General features: G+C 39.0%; 1 protein-coding gene across 10 annotated transcripts in view; it reads right to left on the bottom strand.

Moving 5' to 3' along the window:
* Positions 1-15,157, bottom strand: part of LOC131028547 (histone deacetylase 15) — a 122,311-nt gene extending 107,154 nt beyond the window's left edge. For 3 of the 10 annotated variants that reach the window (XR_009102602.2, XR_009102600.2, XR_009102601.2), the window contains exon 1: positions 14,847-15,157. The gene's annotated coding sequence lies outside the window, so the exon portion shown is untranslated. The remainder of the gene's footprint in view (positions 1-14,846) is intronic. The other 7 variants (XM_057958838.2, XM_057958833.2, XM_057958837.2 and 4 more) reach the window with 4 other exon arrangements.
* Between the last annotated feature and the right edge of the window lie 9,350 nt (positions 15,158-24,507).

Genomic DNA, 24,507 nt, shown 5'->3' with positions numbered 1-24,507 from the left:
GGATATTACTATATGTATGGATGTTGTTGCTTTCAATAATTGCTTTTGTGTGTGCTTATGATGCAGCCATAACCGGTAAAAACCCTCAAAAGAGTCAACCAGCTTATGCAGCAAGAGAGACAAAACGAAAGCAGCAAGAAAACATAACAAATTCACATAAATATATCATATTACAGCCTTAGTACTTCCGGCAATCTTCATATTATCATCAAAGAACATCCGGTAGTTAACCGGTTACATGCAAGCTTCAAGCCAGATACAATCCGACCGGGACTCTAAGAATCAACTGGATCACAACATGCGAATCTCAATCCTTATTATGGGTTCTACTTCCTTTGCCCCTACCAATGAATATGTGATAACATATTTATACCCACCGGAACACTTATGGGTCGGCCTCGTAAGATTACATTCACCATTGCAGAAAAATGAAACGTGTAATTAGGTCGGCCCTAAGAATTAAGAAATCTTTCCAAAAAATGACAACCAAGTGATGCGGTTCGGCAGGAAGGTCGGCCACACGCCAAAGAACATCGGACAAGACCCAAGATTGATCCACACACCAAGAATCGCACCGGTCATGAAGGAAAACCAACCAATAAGCACAAGAACTGTCCTGGAACCCAGAAACAGTTAACCGGAAGCAATAACTGACCGGAAAAGAACCCAAATGAACTGAAAATCTGGAATCAAGCACATGAAACTGTTTGGAAACCGAAAATAAGATGTGCCACGAAGAACAAGCAACTACCGGTACATACCGGTAAGAATACAGAAAACTACACAAAGAACTGAACAAGAACAAAACTGAAGGAAATATTTTTGGTTGATGCAAGATTGCTCATCGACCGGGGATGCTCCTGCATCAAACAACCCAGGTAGAAAAAGATGTTCCATTAGAGGCAACTCGTGAACATCTAAAAGGATTCGGAATGAAGATCCCATGCTCATTTCTGATCCAAACATCTTCTTTAACTGCCAACCTCTGTTTTAGCTCCTCTATCATACTGCCAAGGTTTTCCCAACAAGACATGACAAACAATCATAGACACAACATCACATAAAACTTCATCTCTGAAAGGCCCAATATTGAAACTCACCAAACACTGCTCCTTTATCTCTATCTTCTAATCATCTTGTAACCAACTTACCTCATAAGGACAAGGATGCTTAAGCCTCTTCAACCCAAGCTTCACAACCATCTCTTCAGATACTAAATTATCAGTGCTTCCACTATCTACAATGACCTTGCAACACTTACCACCTGATTTGCATACAGTCCAGAAAAGACTCTTCCTCTGAGTAGATCCGGTATCCTTCTTCTAAACATAAGGGATTCTCCTTGCTCTGGTGCACAATCAAGTCTGGTACCATCCGGTTCTTCACTTGCCACACAACTTCTTGCCATTCCTTGCTTACATTCATAGGATCTATGTCCGGATTCTCCACACTTTGAAACATTTGCCAGGAAATTCTCTATCAGTACTGTTGCTACCTTTCCTCGGTGTCTTTTATTCCAGTTCTTTACTCCACTTAGGTTTTGACTCCTCTTCTTCAACTGGTTTCTTCATACTATCATTCATCTTGAATTTCTCCTTTCCCTTATTCAGTTGTCTTCTTCTCACCTTCTCCTCAACATTCAAGGCATACTGGTAAGCTTCTTCAACTATGGAAACCTTCAACATACTCATCTCGTCTTGAATGTTAAAAGCAAGTCCATTGATGTACCTCGCCACCTTTTCTCTGTCCATCTCTCTATGTCCAGATCTAATCACCACCTTGTAGAATTCCTCAGTATATTCCTTCACAGTCATGTTTCTTTGTTTCAGGTTCTGCAACTTCTTGAACAGTTCCAATTCATAGTCTCCCGGTATGAACTTGGCCCTCAATCTTGCAACCATCTGTCTCCACTGGGTGATCTTCAATTCACCATTCTCCACTTTGTCTTTTTGCAATTCTTTCCACCATAAGGCAGCATGCCCTTTCAACTTGGTCTATGCCAACCGGACACCCTGTGGGTCCTTGACATCCTCAAACTCAAAGTAGTCCTCCAACTCTCTGATCCAATCGATCAGATCCTCCGGGTTCAGTGTTTCGGAAAAGTTGGAAACCTCAACTTTATGAACCTTGCTTGTGCCACTACTCTCAGGAATCTTTCCTCTCTGTTGGTGTCTGTTTTATCATCTACCAAACATTAGGATAGGATACCCGAAGGTATTCTATCCTCTCCTAAAAAATCACTACTGATTCCAAGGTCTATATGTGCAAACAAGCGACTTTAGTGGAGTAGCTTCTTGGGTAGTGTATGCTGAAATTTTCAAGGGGGACTTACATTTGATAAGTATTCTTGAACTGCTGGACTTAGATGGATTTAGCAATTTTTAGGATCTTCTTCTTTTTTGGGGGGGGATTTTCTAGGATTTAGACTTTCAAAAGAAAGGGAAAAAGAGATAGGGTTCAGGAAGGCTAATCTAATCCTACGAATTCTGGAGACGATATCAACTGGGTGCTTTCGAGAAACCAAACCTTGCTTCGCCACACTAGGGACAACTACACAAGGCCGATGCAATCTTCAATGGGTTGTGCTTATGATCAAGATGTTGGGATGCACAAGGGATGGGCTCAGACTAACTTTGCACGGTAGAATGGAAATCATCCATTTACCAAAAGTATGAGCGAAAATACACCATCAATTGATACTTATCAAATCCTTCATTCAAATTAACAACAATGAAAGCATATCTAAATTATTTCTAACTAAGTGTTGAGGCAATTGAAACCATGCAAATCATTCAAATAATAGAGATTACAAAGCAACGCACATGCAATGTATTATCTGGAAATGACCTTAAGCAACAATACATCAAAAACCTCACCCTTTTCAAATGAGAGGAGGCAACCTTATATAGTTTCTCAAAAATAAATGAATGGCCGAGATCAAACAGTGATCAAGGGCCAAGATTGAAAGTCCTAAACCCTAATTAGGGTTTCCCGAAATACTATCAGTTCAAGCAAATGAAAGAGTGACAAGTGGCACAGCTACTAATTTTACTGAGGTGAGTGGCCACTTTCCTCTTTCAGAGATTCAACGTATCTGGACACCATGAGCTTGACCTCCTCCATGGTGACACTTGGCAAACTGCCAATCTGGAAGTCGATGAGATCCACATCATCGATGCATGTGGCAAGGATGCCTTCCCACTCCACTGCTTGGGTGAGGAAGTTGTCATCGATGGAGAGGAAGTTTGCAATCTTCGAAAGATCGCCTTTGTTAATCATCCCTGAATCTCAGAAGAAGCTTGCCTGAATCCTGGCTCTCAGGTTCTCTGCTTGTAAATGCTTCTCCCTTAGGCTTTCCTTCTGCCAGATCTCTGACGCCACACGGAATACCTTGCCCAGGATCTCTCTAACCCTTGCCTCTGTCTCAAAACACTTGGTCTCGGATTTCTTCAGAACCTCAATCCGAGTGACCAGAGCATAGTACCACGTGTCGAAGTCATACCTGTCTCCTGTCCGTATGATGCCTGCATCCACTAAGCTCTTCTTTGACATGCCTCGGATAACCTTCAGGTGAGGGAGTATTTCATTCTGAATTTCATCCACTTCTTCCCAATTGGATGCTAGATTCTGGATACGATCAATCAACAAAGAAGTTGCCTCATGTGCTGATACTAAGTTTTCTACCAGGGTGTCAGCACGTATCACAGCGTCTGAAATCCACTCCTTTTCTTGAGTGTATGATCCCTTCATATCATCATAGTCCTTCATTGATCCCTGCTGAAGAAGCTGTGGTGGAGTAGCCAGGACTTCATGGTCGAGCGGGCTGGTAAGATGGAGAACATACTTCTTCCGCTGCTGGTTCTCTTCTTCCACTTTCTTCCTCTTTTCTTTTTCATGAGCTAGCCTCGTCTTTAGAACGTTGCAGGAGTCATCAAAATATTGGATCTCCTGGTCCTAGGTAGGCTTACCCATCTCTATGGTGGTAATCTTGTAGTCATTTGCGGTGACATTGTCCCTAGTCTTCCCTTCTTTGGGCACTGCTATCTGGATTGTCCTGAATCCGACACTGTCTCTCTGAATCAGGGAAAATTTCCTGGCTGGTTTGGGCAGTTTAGCTATAGCGGGTTCATTCACCTTCTCCAGGAATGTTGCGGTAACCTCCTCGGTTGAGTGGGCATCCTTGGGAACCTTGGCCTTTATCCTTGCTCTCAGCCAATCAGGAATGGTTGATTGTTCTACAGTATTCCGATCAAACAAATCGTCTGCTTCTCCTGGGTTCGCTGGTATGCCATCCAAGAAGATCGTAGGGGCTTCAATCTGCACCCTGTCTGGAGTTCGGAAGACCTTCTCCACCACTTCCTCAACTGGCTGGGAAAGCACTTTTACTTCATCATCAATCACATAGATGTTCATCTCTTGCTCCCCAATTGTACTTTGATCAGGCGCAATGGAAGCAGCACTTAGGATGGAGTGACTTTCGCTGGATTCTCTTCTCTCACCTACAGCCCTTTTCCCTGTGACCTTTGTGGAGCTTCCACCCAACTCCTTTCTCTTTCGAGATCCAACACTTTCTGGATTCCGAGCATCACCGGCGGAGGTACAAGGATGGACGGACAGAGTATCATCTACTCCCATTAATTCATAAGTTAGAACCACACCTTTGGCCTTCAATTGTTTTGTCTTTTCAGACGCCCACCACCTTGAGTACTCAACCACTGACCTCATGAGGTCTACTAGATCTGATTTTTCTCCCTCTGTCCAATCTATCAAGACTAAAGGTTCATTCTTCATCTTCTCAAAACCCGACTGCTGAAGTTCTAGGCTTTCTTCCACCTGATCGGCGACTTTGAACACTTTCATTGCTCTCACCATACTTAAAGGAATTCTTGACCAAAACCTCTTCCGGATCTCGAAACTATCGGCTGCATTAGCCCAGTAGTCTTCTAGATACAGTCTGTGCTCAAACGTTGTCCCTTCGATCTTCTTTATCCTATGGAATGGATCGAAATCTTTTCTTGCCTTGTATTGGTAGAAGGGATACCAGGCCAGTTCTTTCTCAGCAGTAGCTGCAGCCTGTGATGATGGACATGTTTCCAGCCCATTACCAATTGTAAGTGAGGATGTCCCTGCCTTCTTCTGCTTATCCCTTTGAATCACTATATACTCCTCCAATTGTCTCACAACCTTGAGCAACACCACTCGGTTGGTAGGGTAAGCTGGAAGCTTGTATGGGGTCCCAGAGAATCCCTGAATTCGGAGGTAAGTGAACTTTGGATATTGGATGTACCAACGCCCAAACCGACCGATGAAGTCCATAGACTCTTGAGAGAGCCTTTGGTGCAGGCCACCTTGAAGGGTCCGGGTAATGTGCATCAGGAAGGCATCATTCACCCTTTTGAAATGGAACTTCTCCTCCATATGGAGCTGGGGATAGCAATCATATACCGGAAATTGGTTCTCCTTGTTCCCAACTTCTCCTCTTCAAGTGAGACCTCTGTACCTGTAGGTCCTGGCTAAAGAATAGAACAAGTAAGAACTCATGAAGAAAGTCCTATTCGCCTCCAGATTCCTTAGCTAGCTATCTACGTTGTCACTAATCATACGGGCCCAGTCTATCATTTTTACTCCATTGATTATTTCATTAATGAAATAATACATCCAGGGCTCGAATGGAGCTCCCTAAGGATTTCCTATTATTCTATTGAGCAAGACAATCATGTCTCCAATGCCCTCCTTGAAGTATGCTCGCACTAGGCTCTTCCTCTGGAGTTTGGAGGCACCCTTCCTCGGCTTGTCTAGCCAGGAATGATTAACTATGGCATCATATTCTTCCAGGTGATTGTGGTACAAACTGTCAGCTTCGTCCTTGGTCATATATACTACGTTGTGGTACTCAGGGATCCTGAAGGCTTCTTTGATGGCCTCATCGCTGACATTCGCCAACACTCTTCCATCAGGTGCAACAATATCCTTACTGATGGGGTTGTAGTGTTTGGCACATTCAACTACTAGTTCATTGCACTGCATGGTGGGGAGGAAGCCGGCAGCGTGCACGATACCACTCTTCATCATTTTTCGCGCAATGGTGGTAGGCACAAGGTTGTCCAGACCAAACATTCGCTTCTTAAACTCCCTCTCAGGTTGATGTGTCCGAGGTTGGTGTCGCTGATGTTCTTCCACTTGGAAGTCATCCTCGACTCTGGAGGAGCATCTTTATCTACCTGGAACTTCATGGTGCTTAAGACCTATAGATGAATGATGAAAACTTTAAGTTAGAAAATTTCTGCAAAATTTCGAAAAAAAATACCGAGGCCGCGAAATGGCTAAGTGTTGGAAAATTTTCCATTTTTCACTCTCATACTTAGCCACAAAAATTGAATTTTCACCCCCAAACCCTCAGCCTTGAGGTCGGTTGAAGTCACCATCAAGTGTTAAAACTTTCAAAAAAATTTCATACTTAGCCAAAAAAATGATTTTCTTTCTTCAAAATTTTCGAAAAAATCATTTATTAAATTCTGGAAAATATTCAGAAAATTCACAATTTTAATTTCACCTCTGACTTGGATAGGAGTAAGGCTAGACTTTTCTCCAAAATATTGAGAAAATTCAGAAAAGATGCCTTCTCCAGAAATCTGTAAGCCTTCTGCCAAAAATATTATCCCACTTCCAGCAATATCTAGAATTTTCTCCAGATGATCTTCAAACTGACATACTTTACTAAGCTCTCCTTAGTAATTTTGAACTTCTTGGTGTAATAATGAATTTGATAATGAAGTATTTGTAGACAAGGCTTAAGCAAAACCCCTAAAATCATCCAACTCATACTTCTAAATCTAAAAAAAAACTTTCCATTTTGATTTAAGTTTGAAGATATTCATCAATCCTCCAATATTCCCTTTCAAGAAAAACTTTCCATTTTGAATTAATATCTCAATAATTTTTTAATATTCCCTCAATATTCTCAAAAAAAACTTTCCATTTTGGATTTATTTTGAGGATTTTTTTTTTTTTATTTAGATATTTCTTCATTTTGGATTTAATTTTGAAATCTCTGTGGATTTTGTGACATCATGTTGACTTTGTTTGACCTTCCATGTGTAGGTTGATTTTTCGAATTTTATCTCCATCTTCTTCAAATTTTGGCGGACTTTGGATACCTCTCCAAGATATGGCGGACTTTGGTGACCTCTCTCCCACCTTGGGCGAACTTTGGTGACCTCTCCTCAGGAACCTCCTAGCCTATGGCGGACTTTAGGCATCTCTCCTAGCCTATGGCGAACTTTGGAGGTTGCTCCCAAGGCATGGCGGACTTTGGTGGTGCCTCCTACATGATTGGGCGGACTTTGGTGGTGCCTCCTACATGATTGGGTGAACCTTGGAAGGCTCCCCTCATAGCTCTCTTCAAGGCAAAATTTTGGCTAAGCCATGGGGCGGACTTTGAAGGTCCCCTCTCATGACTCTCCCGAGACATCCTTTAACTTGGCGGACTTTGGTGTTGACTCCTCCATGGCCTCTCTAGGTGGGGCGGACTTTGGAGTAGGCACCTTCAAGGCCTCCATCATCTTGGCGGACTTTGGCTATGACACCCATGGCCTCCAAACTCATGGCGGACTTTTGGCTTAGCACCCATGTGACCCCCCAAACTTTGGCGGACTTGGGAGAGTGCTCCTCCTTGGGCGGACTTTAGGCAAGGCTCCTCTCGCTTGACTTGGCATCTTGGGCGGACTTCTAGTGCTTCTCCTCATTGGGCGGACTTTGATTACTCCTCCTCCTTAGCCTCCCAACCTTGGGCGGACTTTGGAGAGTGCTCCCACATAGCCTCCAAATGCATGGCGGACTTTGGCTAAGGCACCTTCATGGCCTCCATCATTGATGTTATTTGGCTAAGGCATTGGGGCGGTTGGGCGGACTTTGGAGAGTGCTCCCACATAGCCTCCAAATGCATGGCGGACTTTGGCTAAGGCACCTTCATGGCCTCCATCATTGATGTTATTTGGCTAAGGCATTGGGACGGACTTTAGCCTTTGCTCCCACATGACCTCCTTCAAACTCATGGCGGACCTTGGTGAGAGCTCCTTCATGGCCTCCAAATGCATGGCGGACTTTGGCTAAGGCACCTTCATGGCCTCCATCATTGATGTTATTTGGCTAAGGCATTGGGGCAGACTTTAGCCTTTGCTCCCACATGATCTCCTTCAAACTCATGGCAGACTTTGGTGAGAGCTCCTTCATGGCCCCCCTGAGGTGTGGCGGACTTTAACCTTCCCTCCTCTTGCTTGGGCGGACTTTGGAGGGCTCTCCACATTGACCTTTTAGACCTTGGTGGACTTTAGAGCGTGCTCCCATGTGACCTCCCCAAACATGGCGGACTTCAGGGTGAGCACCCACACAGCCTCCTAAGGCATGGCGGACTTCAGGCAAGGCTCCTTCATGGCCTCTCTTGCATCGTGGTGGGGTTTAAACCTGCAAAAATACTTCAAAAATCTTTGTTAGCCAGACTTAGCATAATTTTCAGAGAAACTTCAAAATTTCACAGTTTAATCTAATTTAACCGAATTAACTTGAAATTTGAAATCCATGCTTAGGTGGATCATCTGAAGCAGCAAAAAGCCTAAAATCTAGGGATTTAGCTTTTTAGATTGAAACTTGGAATTTTCAAGTTCCGGTCGAAGCTGGTCAGTAGTACAAGTGTAAACCCTAGGTTTGCATCCCGAAAAAGGCAAAAAGCCTAAAATCTAGGGATTCAGCTTTTTTAGGTCAAAACTTGGAATTTTCGAGTTCCGGTCGAAACTAGTCAGTGGTACAAGTGTAAACCCTAGGTTTGCATCCCGAAAAAAGCAAAAAGCCTAAAATCTAGGGATTCGGCTTAATAAAAATAGCCATACCGAGGATTGGGCTAAAAGGGCCAAAAACGAACCTTCCTAAAAAATAGGAAAAAGCAAAAAAAGCAGACTTTCTAAAAATAGAAAGTTGTCCAAATTCGTCCAAATCAATTGTGATCTTCGTCCTTTGGTCTCTCAAAGCACTCTGGTGGTGTTCATACTTCGGAATCACATAACTTGCAAAAACTAACTTTCAATCGTTAGGGCCTGAAATGCTCTGAACTGGACAAGGCTTGGTGAAACTACAGCAAAAGGTCACAGGATGCTAACAAACCCCTAGAAAGCAGGAAAATCAGAGGGTCCCCAGTAGCAATGGGGCGATGTGTGAAAAAGGTCACAACACTCTCTTTCATCTTCCGGTCCTTCAGCTTCCTCAAGCTCTTCACCGGCTTCCTCATATTCATCCTTAGAATTAGGGTTTCTCCGCAAACCAGCCAAAGCATATCGGATTTCATTCCTTACTTCATTCTTGAAGTCTTCCATTATCTGCTCTACCCTTTGGGGGTTTGTCCTCCTCGGCAGCATCTCCTCTTCCACTCCGGTGAACTGCCTCAACTCGACGATTTGACTACCAGTTTCAACTGCCTCCCCTCGGTGATTTATTGAACACACGCGAAGCCTGCCTCCAATCAGCGATCTGTCCACCCCAAAGAATGCCTCAATGTTCGTAATCGATTCTTCCACCAGCCAGTCCATAACCAGCTCTGATACCACTTGATGCAGCCATAACCGGTAAAAACCCTCAAAAGAGTCAACCGGCTTATGCAGCAAGAGAGACACAATGAAAGCAGCAAGAAAACATAACAAATTCACATAAACAAATCATATTACAGCCTTAGTACTTCCGGCAATCTTCATATTATCATCAAAGAACATCCGGTATTTAATCAGGTACATGCAAGCTTCAAGACAGATACAATCCGACAGGGACTCTAAGAATCAACCGAATCACAACATGCGAATCTCAATCCTTATTCTGAGTTCTACTTCCTTTGCCCCTACCAATGAATACATGATAATATATTTATACCCACCAGAACACTTCCGAATCGACCTCATAAGATTACATTCACCAATGCAAGAAAATGAAACATGTAATTAGGTTGGCCCTAAGAATTAAGAAATCTTTCCAGAAAAAAACAACCAAGTGATGCGGTTCAGCAGGAAAGTCGGCGACACGCCAAAGAACATTAGACAAGACCCAAGATGGATCCACACGCCAAGAATCGCGCCGGTAATGAAGGAAAACCAACCGGTAAGCACAAGAATTGTCTCGAAACCCATAAACAGTCAACCGGAAGCGATAACTGACCGGAAAAGAACCCAAATGAACTAAAAATCTGGAATCAAGCACATGAAACCATCTGGAAACCAAAAATAAGATCTGCCATGAAGAACAAGCAACTACTGGTACATACTGGTAAGAATACAAAAAACTGCACAAAGAACTGAACAAGAACAAAACTGAAAGGAAATATTATCGGTTGATACAAGATTGCTCTGTTGGTGTTGGAAATAAGCCACACCCAGACCGACGATGGACTGGTCCAAGAGGGGCCAGTAGCTCAGTGGTAGAGCACTCCAATAACGTATAGAAGGTCCTATGTTCGAGTCCTAGCTGGTCCATGTCTCAACATGGTATCAGAGCCAAGTCCAAGCTAGGAGCCCCAAGCACACGAGAGGTGTGGCTTAAGGGGGGGTGTTGGTGTTGGTGTTGGAAATAAGCCAAACCCGGACCAACGATGGACTAGTCCAAGAGGGGCCAGTAGCTTAGTGGTAGAGCACTCCAGCAGCGTATGGAAGGTCCTATGTTCAAGTCCTAGTTGGTCCATGTCTCAACATGCTCATCGACCGAGGATGCCCCTACATCAGCTTATAATTATTGTATGGATATTTGATGTGCATTGAATAAATATTGATAACTTTTGAATATTATCATGTTTTCTTGTTACCTAACAATACTAATATTAGTTTTTAGTAATAATAATTAATATTGTGTGTCGGCCTAAATTAAGGAATATCTCAGGAAGCGACATCACAAATGAAAAGTGGACGTACATGATCTTATTTCAATATTCGTAACATGTGAATGATAACTAATGCATAGAATAATTGAAAGATTGAATCCTTCTATTATTTCCAATTACTAAATCTTGTATAGTTTTAGACTTTGATTGATGTGTTTGGTAAATTGCACATAGATCAAGAGTTTTATGTTCTATAAAATGTGTATGTATTATGCTATTCCATGTATGTTGATCTATGATACCGAGTTCACCTATTTGACGGCTCTAGCTCGGAGCGGGTCCACATGGATCCTGATTTGCACTGGGTTCGCAACGAGTGTGACCAGGGTTCACCGCAGGGGCCCTGGGTTGGCCCTGGGTTTACTGTGGAATCCAGGGCCCCTGCGGTGAACCCTGGTCACACCGTTCACGAACCCAAAGTGAACCCAGGGCCCCCAGGGTGAGCCCTGGTCGCACCCGGACGAACCCAAGTGCGAACTAAGTCCACATTTGCACAAGGGAACTAAACAATGCAATGATAAAACAAATAAACTCTACAAAATCATTCATGACTTGAGCAAGGCCTGAAGACACAGAATCAATTTCCACACAATGGACAAGTTCCTAGCTTGTGGTAGGATATAATTTTCACCCCGATACGACACAGATGGCAGTATGCATACCAGGGAAGGAGGGTGGTGTATCCGATAACCCAGATCCTAAGCCATCTTTGAGATTTTCCTCAAACTATTTCAAATAAAAAATTGAACCTTACCAGAAAAAATCGTGCAACCTATATATGGTGTCGTATAAAATGACTTTGCATATTGTGGGACCTAACCAATGAAATCCACAGCAAAAAGATTTGTAAGTTTGTATATTTCTTTAAATTTTTTTATATATATACGAACAAACCCAACCCACAAACCCAAAAGGCAAAAAAGATTTGCCCAAACCCACGAACCAGGTTCATTTCCTCAAACCCAATCCCAAAGCCGAACCGGTAACTTAGAAGTTAATTGATCTCATTCTAAACCGTTTCCAAAAACACTGAACCCCTTTGAGCTTATTCATGTTGAAGCAATCCAAGTTATGTACCCTACATAGCATTAAAATCTTCTTTAGGTACCCATTGTGCCACACTATGGTGCTTAGGTCTCCCAAAGTGCAATTGGAACAGCATGGAAAATCTCTTTGTTTAGAGGCCAAGGTTGAGGAACTAAGCCAATGTATATTGGAGCATTAAGGCATTAGATGTATCGTCTAGCCTAGACCTTCGGGCTGAACCAATGAGATGTTGCCTTTAGAAGCCTTATGATTGTTGTAATTGAATTTGGTTGACTTGAGCTTTCCTTATTTTGATTGAGCATTCATGCTTCTATAATTATATATTTTCCCAAAACTTTAAATCCACAATAAAGGAGAAACCAATGTAAGGACATACACTTGGTTGGGTGTTCATAGACCAGTTTAACCAATTGATGTTTGGAATTTTAAATGCATGACCAAAGGAAGTGATCACGAAATGGGTTATCAATTATTTGAGCTACTAGACTTACAAATGGCAAAATGATGTCCAAATGTCTAACCAAGATCATTCCTTTAAGAATGTTTGTATTTTGTAGATTCTGCAAGTAGAATGTTCGTTGGAAATACCAAAGTTGGTTGAAAGACTCTATGATTTGTCCTTGTCGGCACTCAGTTGCCAACACAGCACTGCACTCAAAATATTTAAGGTTGCAAGACAAATATGATGTGGAAGTGAAACATGCTTTGAAAACCGTTTCTTCTGATCTCTCTAAGTATGTCAGAAGCCATCAAATGGGTCTTAGAAACCTAAAATAATGAAATTCTACTATTTCTCTCATTCCATTGTGCAAATCCCAAACAACTGCCATTTGCTCACACTATCACATCTATTGCAAGTTGTGGATGACCAAATGTGTCTTCAAGAACCAAGTCTCAAGGTGAGAGAGTTTGAAAAGTGTCGCAATCTTGCAAACCCGCACCAATGCAACAGTTAGTTGCAAGTGTTGGAACCCTTTATTGGTAAAGCTATTGCTGTTAAATTATATTTAATAATGAACCACAATCAGAATTCAAACAGTGCTTTATTACTTACAAGCTGCTTACTCATGGTTAAGTTGGTGTCAAATTAGCAATCAGGATTGTAGTTGAAATGGACCACACAAAAATGTAGACTCTTAACAATAATGGACAGAAAATCAAGTCTAGATGGTGATCACATCCCTTCAGCCATTTAAAACCCCAAAATCTGTCAATCAGGTTATGGATCTGATCACCAGATTTCAATTTAGTTAATAAACAGGTTAGGTCTGAACATCTCATGCTTATATACTTGTAAAACCAATTAACTTCAGTGTTCCCAAGTGTTAAATGGAGGGTTGTGTTGTCCACATAGCCCTAGAGAATCCCACCAAGTTGTGTTTCTTTTATTAGACAATTGCAGATAGCAAATGCCAAAAAGCACCAAAGGTCCTCGGTGTAAATTAGCAGACAGTAGATCTCAGTTGTCTTGAATGGAGATAATACCATTTAGCTCCAGTGGGCCTGGAGTAAACTATTAAAGCCTTTTATCAGGTAGTCACAAACCGAAGATGAATTTCTTCCTTGATTCAGCAATTACCCATCACTTGTTGATCTATCATAAAGCAAAGTCAGAGATCCTGCCATGGTTTGGGGATCACTCGATTGGTCTTAGCTTGGAAGTCAACAGGACAGAATGTCCAAATGAGCAATCAAACAGACACACTATTAAGTTCAATGATCTCTAAATATTAATCCACGTGTTTCAGTGAAAAGTCTAATTAAAAAAGAAGTAAATAAGTATGCATATCTATTAATTTTCCAAAAAAGAGGTCCAATTTGATAGGGAACTTAATAAAACTAGAGGGCCATTACATGAGTATACAAAGTGAGGATGACCCCCAATTAGTTGAGTGGTGATACTAGCTTGCTTTCTAAGTTTCTAAGAGTTGGTCTTCTATCATACAATGTTATCAAAAATTTGCCTACTTTTGTCAGCTGACCTAAGGTTCGGTGCAAGCCCTCGCAAATTTAACGGAATAAAAGCTCTTGATACCTTGAGTTAAATTAAAGAAGGAAAACATATTTTTTGTGAATTTCTCATACTAAAGTTCATCCAAAAATAGGCTCTTCCGAATAATTTGAACCAAATAAAAAAAAAATCTTCATGGCTGAAACATTACATGATTTGCATTTTGAGTAAAAGAAAATAATTATTTAAAAGGTGAGAATTGAGAAGATTGATTTAGGCCTTGCCATGCATATCTCCCTACAAGAACTGATTTTTGTAAGCACGAGTTATATAAGATAACGGTTTGTTGAAATCACCAGGTACACAATTATTTCGGGTCCAATGGAAGAGACTCCCACTCCTATTTTTCCTACAAGACCAGTTCATACAACTGAAAACACAGCTACAAGAATAAAATGAATATCAAAGAAGTGTGGGGTTGAAAGTTTCCTCGACCCACCTAATAGTTTTTATTATCTCCACACGCAACCTTTGAGAGCGTCCATATTCATAATTACCGGTAAAAAAAATTAGTGGGCGAAATTTATGGTAATGTCCATGTCCACTTGTTATCACACTGTAGCAATTATATATTCCCTTCTTCTGCTATCACACTGCAGCAACTCTTCCAGCTGCTAAAAAACAGAAAATATATATGCGACTACTTCAATGGAAAAGGCTCTTAAATTTTCTTAGACAACCCAGTCTTGATTTATTTTCCATTAAAGTTTTAAAAGAAAAAAAACAGTGTTTTGAGATGCTATCCATACCCACGCAATCGAGTACATATGAAAATGGTAAAAAATTTGGAACGCTTAAACTGAACTATACATACATGTAACAGTGAAGATTGCTGCCCAAATAATAAAGGATAACAATGACGGAAGGGAATAGGCTTACCACGCACCAGATAGTCATGAACCCGAATTGAGCTACAGCCGATTAGTCTGAAACTACATATCACTGTTTACAGAGCTAAAGGAACAACTGAATCTCCCAAAATACCATTCCCGCTCTCTTCTTTCGGTGTTGCTTAAAGCCCTAGTATGGCAAGAAAAGTTCAATTTACTTTTATTGGCCTCGGGAAACCGAGAGAATCCCGTGGTTTATATGCAAAAAATTGAAAGAATGAGGATAAATTAAAAGCTTCGGCATTGAATTACAAATTAGGAAGGCCCGGACCGAAGGAGGGGAATTTACGGGCGGAGTTGATTTATATAATTTTTTGTACACATTTCGTAAGTACTAATGGTTTTGTCTACAACGCTAGGAGGCGTTGCGTTAGCGAGGGTGAAAGTATCTTGGTAATAAAAATTGTTTATATTTTATTATGTAGTGTATTATTATTAGTTCTTGTCATAGGTATAGAATTATTGGAGGCTTTTTTTTTAATTAGTTATTAATAAAAACAAAATTAACATATCAAAATTATGATTTTTTTCTATCAATTTTTTTTTTTTTTTAATTAAGAATATTATGAAAATTAATTATCTTCAATTTAATTGCTTTAGTGATATAGGAGAATTTTATATTTTTAAAGATTGTAGAATCGTTTTATACATTCTTCGTTATATGAATAAATTTCAATTTTAATGAAGAAAATTGATTTTTTCAAAAGATTACTAAAATAATGAATTTTAATTGTTTGGAAAATATTAATGAATTTTTTTTACTGTTGTGTAGAAAGAAAAAAATTGGATTATACACACGCCCCTGAAAAATAAAAAATAAACTTACATGTGAAAAAGTAAATCAAACACCCCAAAATCTAGACCATTAAGCGCAGCTAAACCTCCAAAATTTTGGCAAAAAACTCCAATGCCTTCTTTCTTTTCTTTATTTCTCAAATGAAAGAAAAAGATCTACTACTAACCTTAATAATCTTATATTGGATACATGTAGTTTTTTCTACAACAATATTCAACAAAAACTTTTCAAACCCTCTTTAATATCACCGTAACCATAACATAACAATTTTATACCTTTCTGTTGGTTCTTGCATTTTAAAAACCAAGACATGGAACCACTAGCATCGCATGCAAACTTTGTAACATTTATGTTGTAAACTTTGCCCACATCTTTACCAATATATAGCATGTTGCTTATGCATATATCTACAATTATTTGGTATCCTATACTATTATAACAAAGTAGTCACTAACATTTGGCAGAACTTTGTTGCAATGTAGCCTTGTTATTATTATATAATGTTGTTCTATACACCTAAAAATGGTCTGAAGATAATTAATTAAATACGCAATTATTTAATTAATCCCCCTTCCCAATTAATTGAATCACAAGCAATTTGATTAATTTCCCTATTCATCTACTAGTAAATGAATCTACATGATTTATTTGTATAGTTCATTTTATATCCCCTTTTGATTAATTAATCTAAATTAATTAATCATCCCCCCCATTTAAATTCATTCTTCTAATCTCGTAATTAGTTAAAACAAATCAAATCATGATTTGTTGAAATTAATTATCTTTTTCTAAATATTTGAATTTATAAATTCAAATGAGCACGTGGCTCCTAACTTTTAACCACCTAGCCTAACCCCCCTAACCTAACCCATTCCATCTAATCATGGGTTTAACTAACCCTATCCTATCTTGTACATCCTAACCTCTTTTATCCTAACCTCTTATGGGTTGCATATTCTCCCCTTGAGACACATGGCACTTTTGCCACATGTCCCCTCCCTTAGACACTTGCCCTCTCATAAGCAAGGTTCCTTGACACTTGTCACCACAGAGATGACAAGTGTCCCTTCCTCCAACCTCTTCTCCAACTTCCTCAATCTTGGCCCTTGGTATCTTCAGATTGAATCTAGACCATCAATTCCTCCCACCTCAACTTTGGCCTTGGAATTCCTATAAATACCCCTCATTTTGGAGTAAAAAAAAAGATCCCTTGCATCCTAGATTTTAGCATCATTACTATAGGCATTTTTATTTCAATCATCTAGTATAATTAGCATTTTGGATTAATCATGCATACAATCATGCATTTCATATCATTTGCATAATCATGAAGTAGCTACTCAACTATTGACTTGCCACTTTGGAGGTCATTGCTCCGTTGAGAGCCAACAATCCAACACCTTCAAGGTCCTCGAGAATAGAGGAAGATGGGACATCTCAAAGGAGCTTCTGGCTTGCTTTTGTTTAGCTTTCAGTTTGCTTCATAATTTCATTATATTGTCTCATCTATGTGTATGCTTGCTTTCATTGAACCATATTTTTTAGCATCATGGTTGTAATAGTGTAATATGTTAGAAGTTATTAAATGTGTGATTAATGAAATAAGTATCAGTAGTGGTCTAGGAAGCCTTGCGTTGGTGAGAGTGAAAGTATCTTGGTAATAAAAATTATTTATATTTTATTGTGTAGTGTATTATCATTATTATATAATGTTGTAATAGTGTAATGCGTTAGAAGTTAATAAAGGTGTGATTAATGAAATAAGTGTCACTAGTGACGAATATTTGTATGTGTAGTATTGTAACAAAAATTATTTGTTATTGATTTAAAAATAGGTAAAGAATTATAATTATATCCTAACTCTATTCATAACCCTCATTTTAAATCTAACCCTAGTTCTAACCTCAATTGTTGATATGTGGCAACTGATCATGCAAGTATTGTACACTTGTTATGTATCCTCGTCATTTTTTTGTTGAAAAACCGACATTGAAAAAAACTCTAAAAATAACCGACTTTGAATGTTGCCCTAAAAAATTGCTTGTTATAAGAGGTTGGAATGTAAAAAAGTATTTGTAATGGTGTTGTACTGATTTACTGGATAATAAGAAAAGATTGGACGATTGTGTTATGTGGATGTAGCCCATCTTGGGTGGATCGCATTAAATCTCTTTGTTATTTGTGTTATGCTTTTTTTGTCATCTTTTATGTTTGTATCTGAATATAATTGTTAATTTGTATTTGTTTTGGATCTGCCTAAACCCTAACAATTGGTATCAGAGCCGTGTATACATGTAAATTGGTAGAGACTTTCATATTTGAGTGGGAGCAATGGAAGAAACCAAATTCAAGATCGAGAAGTTCAACGACAAGAATTATCAGTTATGGAAAATGCAGATGGAGGATTACATGAATCAAAAGGATATATGTCGGCCATTGGAAGGAAAGTCAAAGAAACCGACCACGATGTCAAATGAAGATTGGGATATTTTGGACCGAAAGGCACTGGGAACCATTCGGTTGTGCCTTGCACCATCTGTAGCATTCAATATATCAAAAGCAACTACGACTGTAGATTTGATGTTGGCACTGGCTAAACTGTATGAGAAACCCCCGGCTTTAAATAAGGTATTTCTTATGAAGCGTTTGTTTAATATGAAAATGAGTGAGGGAGGATCTATAGCAAATCATTTAAATGAATTTAATACAGTTACCAGCCAATTATCTTCTGTAAAAGTTAACTTTTATGAAGAGGTTAGGGATCTCTTAATTTTATGTTCTTTGCCAGAAAGCTAGAATAGCTTGGTCATGGTTGTAAGTAACTCTGTCTCTAGTACAAACACTTTGAAAGTTGGTGTTATCCTAAGCGAGGAAATGTGACAAAAATGCACAAGTGAGACTTCAACATCATCGGGTACTATTTTAAATGTAGAGAACAAGGGAAGATGAAAGGAAAGAGGAAAAGGCCCTAGGCATGAGAAGTCACAAGGGAAGTCAAAGAAAGGATGGTCTCAATCTAGAGGAAGAAAGGATTGTTGGTATTGCGGAAAGCCGGGACATTTAAAGAAAGATTGTTGGTCTCGAAAAAACAAACAAGGAGATGGAAATGAAGATGACAATAAGGAAGCTAATGTTGCAAGTAATACTTTACAAGATGCCTTGATTCTATGTTTAGATAATGTTAATGATTCTTGGGTAAGAGATTCAGGGGCTTCATTTCATGCCACACCCATAAAAAATATTTTCTAGATTATGTTCAAGGTGATTTTGGACAGGTATATTTGGGTGATGATGAGCCCTGCCAGATTGTTGGAAAAGGCAAGATAAAGATCAAGTTGTAGAATGGAAATGACTGGTTGTTGCAAGAGGTAAGGCGTGTTCCTAATTTAAGAAGAATTTTTTTATTTTTGCAAGACAACTAGACAGTGAAGGCTGCATAGTTACCTTTACAGACAATGTCTAAAAGGTCACTAAAGGTGCATTAGTAGTAGCTAAAGGTGCAAAGGTGGGCACATTGTATTTGTGTACTGGTAATACTTGTTCTACCTTAGCTGCTACAGAAAAATTTGTTGCAAGGACTACTATAATAGATGTTCCAAGGACAGATTATAAACTATGGCACCATAGACTTAGGCACATGAGTGAGAAAGGGATGAAAATCCTTTACTTTAAAAATTTGTTGCCAGGATTGAAGCAGATTGATTTAGAATTTTGTAAAAATTGTGTTTATGGTAAACATAAAAGAGTCAAATTTCTCAAGGTTGGGAAAGAGAAGAAGAGTGAGAAATAAGAGCTTGTGCATTCGGATGTATGGGGACTAGCTCAGGTATCATCTCTTGGTGGCTCTTATTATTATGTTATTTTTATAGACGATACAACCAAGAAAACATGGGTATATTTCCTAAAACAGAAATCAGATATTTTTTAAACTTATAAGAAATGGAAAGCTTTGGTTGAGAATGAGAAAGGAAAAAAGTTGAAGTTTCTCAAATTTGATAGTGGAGGTGAGTATTGCAGCAAAGCATTGAAAGATTAATGTTCTTTCAATGGAATCTGAAGGCAGAAAATAGTTCCAGGAACCCCACAAGAAAATGGTGTCTAAGAGAATGAATAGGACCATCATGGAGCGTGCAAGGAGCATGAGATTGCATGTTGGATTGACCCTATAATTTTGGGTAGATGTTGTACATACTATTGTTTATTTGATAAATAGAGGACCTTCAATTTGGATGGTGGCATTCCAGAGGAGGCATGGACTAGAAAAAAGGTAAACTATTTGTTTCTAAAAACCTTTGGTTGTGAAGCTTTTGTCCATGTTGATAAATAAAATAGAACCAAGCTTGACGCTAAATCTAAAAAATGTACCTTTATTGGATATGGAATGGATGACTTTGGTTGTCAGTTATGGGATTTTGAATATCAAAAAATAATTAGAAGTAGAGATGTTATATTCAATGAGAAGGTCACGTATAAAGATCAAATGCACGAAAATAAGCATTAATAAGTCAAAAAGGAATATGTGGTGCTGGATGAGATTCCTGAAAAAATAAAATGTCATTGGTACCTGATGCTCAGCAACAACAAAATATCCCACAAACTCCTGCAAATGTTAGACATTCTACGAGGTTAAGTAGGCCTCCTGAAAGATTTTCTCCTTCTTTGTATTCTATTTTATTAATCGGTTCTGGTGAGCCAAAAGGATATGAAGAAGCAATGTAGGTGGATGCCAAACAACAATGGGAGCTAAGCATAAAAGAGGAAATGGATTCCTTGATGAAGAATCAAACTTGGTACTTAGTCCCATTACCTACAGGAAAAAGGGCCTTGCCAAATAAATGGGTTTATAAGCTGAACGAGGAGGATGAAAGACATAAAAGATATAAGGATAGACTCGTGGTTAAAGGTTTTGTGCAGAAAAAGGGTATAGATTTTGATGAAATATTTTCTCCAATTGTAAAAATGACTTCAATTATAAATGTTCTAATTCTTGTGGTTGCAAAAGACTTGCATCTTGAACAACTAGATGTTAAAAAAACTTTTCTCTGTGGGGATTTGGAGGAAGAAATCTGCATGCAACAACCACAGGGATATGAGGTCAAAGGTAAGGAGGAGTTAGTATGCAGGTTGAAGAAGAGTTTGTATGGCCTAAATCAAGCACCTTGACAACAGTATTGGGTCTAACATACAGCATATAAATGAACTTAAACAAAAATTAGCAAATTTATTTGCTATGAAGGATTTGGGTGCAACTAAGCAAATCCTTGGTATGAGGATTTCACGGGATAGGAAAATAGAACATTAACTTTATCGTAAAGTGAGCATAAAAAGGTGTTGAAAATATTTAAATGCAGAATGCAAAAACAGTTGGTACACCTTTGGCTAGTCATTTCAAATTAACTAAGGAGATGAGTCCAAAGACACAGGAAGAGGTAAATAAAATGTCTCACATCCCATATTCATCAACTATTGGCAGTTTGATGTGTGTGATGGTATGCACACGACCAAATATTGCACATGCAGTGGGAGTTGTGAGCAAGTATGTGAGCAATCTAAGAATGGAACATTGGAATGTTGTAAAATAGATTCTCAAGTATTTGAGAGGTACTTCTAGCAAGGCATTATGTTTCAAAGGATCAGATGTTTCTCTACGAGGATATGTTGACTCCGATCTAGCAGGTGATATTGATACAAGGAGGAGTACTACATGGTATGTTTTTACTGTAGGGGGAACTACAGTTAGTTGGATTTCTAGACTACAAAAGGTGTTGCGCTTTCAACCACCGAGGCTGAGTATGTAGCTACTACTAAAGCTAGTAAGGAGATGATTTGGTTACAATGTTTTCTAGAGGAATTGGGTAAGATGTAGGAGGATAGCCCATTGTATACTGATAGTCAGAGTGCCATTCATCTTGCAAAAAATTTCGCTCTTCATTCGAGGATAAAACACATTCAACTCAGGTACCACTTCATATGGTATGTCTTGGAGGATGGCCAGTTATGGCTTGAGAAGATTCACGTAAGTGATAATCCTGCAGATATATTCACGAAGGTAGTCCCACAGGAAAATTTGACTTCCTCCTCAGTTTCTCTCGGGCTTCTTGACTGAAAATTGTGGAATTAAGGAACAATTGAGTCTAGGAGTTTTATCCAGTGGGAGCTACAAGTTTAACAGTGTCATCCAGGATCAGTCTCCAATTGGAAGATCGTTTGGTGTGGAGCCTAATTAGACTCCAAGTGGGAGATTGTTGATATATGGTGACTGATCATGCAAGTATTGTACACTTGTTATGTATCCTCGTCATTTTTTGGGTTGAAAAACTGACATTGAAAAAAACCCTAAAAAAAATTGTCTTTGAGTGTTGCCCTAAAAATTGCTTGTTATAAGCGGCTGGAATGTAAAAAAGGAATTGTAATGGTGTTGTATTGATTTACTAGATAATAAGAAAATATTGGACGAATGTGTTTTGTGGATGTAGCCCATCTTGGGTGAACCATGTTAAATCTTTGTGTTATCTGTGTTAATGCATTTTTTCTTCATCTTTTGTGTTTGTATATGCATATAATTGTTAATTTGTATTTGCTCTAAATCTGCTTAAACCCTAATATTAATTCTAATCCTAACTTAACTATAATTATAATGATTTTAAAATTCTAGGCATGTTGATGGGCTTGGTAGGATAAATCCTACAATTGATCCAAAGCAAAGGCAGGCTAGTGTGGAATACATCAAAGAAGGGGTGGATAAAGATTAATTTTGATGGGGCTTCAAGAGTGAACCTAGGGGTCTTAGGAGCAAGTTGCATTGCGAGGAATGAAAAAGGTATGGTCTTGGCCAAGAGAGTGCAACGACTTTCAAAAGGAACACACAATGAGGCAGAGGCGAGTGTATCCTTACTGGTCATCCTTCTAGCAGATAAAATTTTGGTGACGAGATTACACCTGGAACAAGACTGGAAAATAGTCACCGATGTCATTGCGAAAGGGGTCTCGCAATGTTGGAGAATCAATAAATTATTCACATCAGTGGTGAAAAAATTAAAAAAATTAAATATTTAAAAATTTCACATGTGCATAGAGAAGGCAACTCCAAGGCTGATGTGTTGTCCAACGTGGGTTGTGAGTTGGAAATCCAGGATGTGAAGTAGAGGGAGGGAGGAGGTGAACACATGGAAGTTATCTTTTGATGTTGGTAGGTTTTTTTAGTGTGGTGACACATGGGATGACATGTTTGTTGATTTACCTATGGGACTAAATCAAGTTGTTTTTACATGCACTTTTGATGCATAAGGCTTGTGTACGCCGCCAATTTCTACATCTACATAGACATGGCACGTGGACATGGGACAAGTGGAAGGTGACACGATAAATGCATTCATGATTTTAAGATGCCTGAAGGAGGGTGTCCTTGAAATGATTTCACATTAATTAGAAACTTTTGATGGGATAGCGAGAGACGTGGATTTTTAAACTGACAAGGTGGGTGAGCTAGCATTCATTTGAGAAGTTTGAGAAAAATAATTTGGAGAGTGACAAAAGGCAGAAGTTTAAAATCACAAGTGACAACTTGTTGAACAAACCAAAATACTAAGAGAGGGGTGAATCAGTATTCCCAAAATAAACTACTTTGATAATCTGAAACTTATCTTGATCTTAGATATCCTTACCATGAAATCAAATATGCAATAGAAGCAAAATGCACAACATACACAGCCATAAGAGAGACACCAAGTTTTTATACATAGAAAACCAAAATGGGAAAAACCACGGAGAGGGCTAACTCTCAAGATAATATAACTAGTTATATGGGATTACAAAAGAGGCTCATTGCCCGAGTTACAACGGCTCACTGCCAAAAATGCTCACTGTCAAGAGAATAAAGAAATGAACTGAGAAAATTACATCTACATATGCATGGGATTAGTTCATGTTAAGCTCAAACAACACACCAATTGTTTGCAATAGATCCAGTTAAGAAACTTTGCAAATCCCTTCACTATTTGTCTACTCCAAAATACTGTCGCACTAGATCTGTCCTTCTCCCTTGCTCATTCAGCATCAACTTCTTCACTTTATCACTTACCTTAATTTCCACTTACTTCATCGCAATTCATCCACCTCATACATTTCATACTTCTCATGCATCAAGTTGACCTCAATAACATTTTCCCAAATGATATTTCAATAGTCAAATCACAAGCTACAATCATCAGAGCAAAACATCAACATAATATTTCAAGGTCAACTTGACCCAGAAAGAGCATGTCCTCAAATTCCCATAATAACACACTATCAGAGCACAAAGAACACAATCCAACTCAGCATTTTTAGGTAATAGACATGAACAATGAATCATCAAAAGATTATCATTAGAAATCAAGAAATTGGAGGAAACAAGAGCACGTAGAGCTGCTCAATACTGCATAACCGAATACATTTTTGGAGCACCAAAATAATGAATACAACAATCTCATATGATGACAATAAGCATATCCAAACTGCACTACCATATCTATATCAAGACATAAAAAGTGAAGGACTACACCTTTGAAATAAGTCAACTACATACTGTCATACTGCAAGAACGAATGGAGCACGAAACCAATTGACACAACCAAACCAAATCTCTCACATCAAGACAAATGTATCCTCATATTGATAATACATAGTTCTGGAGCAATCAACAAGTTTCTAACACATCAACAACTACTAGAATCTGTAATTTGTATCATACATACCTATCTTCCACTATTTTGCAACATACATACATATCTCCCATTATTCTGCAACATACATACCTATCTTCCACTATTCTACAACATATCCAAACCAAGAAAAGTTGATTTTCTTCTCCTTG

The sequence above is a fragment of the Cryptomeria japonica genome, chromosome 8 (genome assembly GCF_030272615.1).
Source record: "Cryptomeria japonica chromosome 8, Sugi_1.0, whole genome shotgun sequence".
Classification (NCBI taxonomy): domain Eukaryota; kingdom Viridiplantae; phylum Streptophyta; class Pinopsida; order Cupressales; family Cupressaceae; genus Cryptomeria; species Cryptomeria japonica.
The sequence above is the reverse complement of the archived record's forward strand: the minus strand, read 5'-3'. Positions and strand labels throughout refer to the sequence as shown.